This window comes from Atta colombica, unplaced genomic scaffold (genome assembly GCF_001594045.1).
Source record: "Atta colombica isolate Treedump-2 unplaced genomic scaffold, Acol1.0 scaffold121, whole genome shotgun sequence".
NCBI lineage: Eukaryota > Metazoa > Arthropoda > Insecta > Hymenoptera > Formicidae > Atta > Atta colombica.
Window position 1 is genome coordinate 21379 of NW_017259208.1, and position 1090 is coordinate 22468.

Here is a 1090-nt window from a genome sequence, read left to right on the forward strand (position 1 = left end):
TATATATATATATACTATAAATCAAATACTATACACTATTTCATTCTATAACTTTAATTAAGATTAAAGAGTGAGACACAATGTAAGCACAAGTAAAATAGTATTCAATGTATATACGAGAAGAAAGTAGGATATATCTTTCTCCCTCATAAGATTTTGACGAAATTGATCGTAGTCATGCAGATTCTAATATTAGAATCTCTATAAGTTTATTATGAAGTATACTTGTTGTAACAACATCATGGATTCAACATTGATATTCGTGACAATTTCACGACAGTGAATTCACGATGATTCATTACAACTTCATACTAATTAAAATTTTAACGTAAAGTTGTTACGAATTATCATTATATCATTGACGAATGTATGATATGCATTTGCAATAATTTTGCGCATAGTAAGTTTAAAAAAGTAAAATCTTTATATCAAAAATGCTTGCATTTTTTTCAAAATGTCAAAAAAGCAACTTTTAGAAATGCAAGCTACAGCTTAAATTGTTGCGGCAAAATACCGGCGCGACAGCAGATATACAATTTTTAGAAAATAAAAACTTACTTTGTACTTTAAATTCTCATAATTCATTGAAAAAATCGTAGCGTAATAATAAAAAAAAAGATTTTAAATATTATATTTTATAACGCAATTAAAAAAATTTGCAAAAAATTTTGTTTTCCCCATACCAAAAATTTAAAGTTTAGTTCTTCTTTCAAGATTTATATACTTTCGAGAAACATTCTATGCAGCATCATATAATACGAATCTGTCAAACTATTCGGTAATCGCCGTGTTTTTTATACATGCACGACTTGTCAGATTTATTCCACGATTTTTCATCATTATCTTCAATTTTGGAGCAACAACATTGACTATTGAAACTATTAATTAATTATTAGTTAATAAACGCAACAAGTGCTCTGTGCTCCGTGAGCTCGTCCATGAACAGCTCTTATCAACAGAAGAGAGTTAGACATTTGCGCAAGTCGATAAAATCGTATCACTACAATATATTAAAATATATTAAATTTTAATAAATATTTGTTTAAATAGTTCTAAATAAATATTTACTAAATATAAACATATATTTATT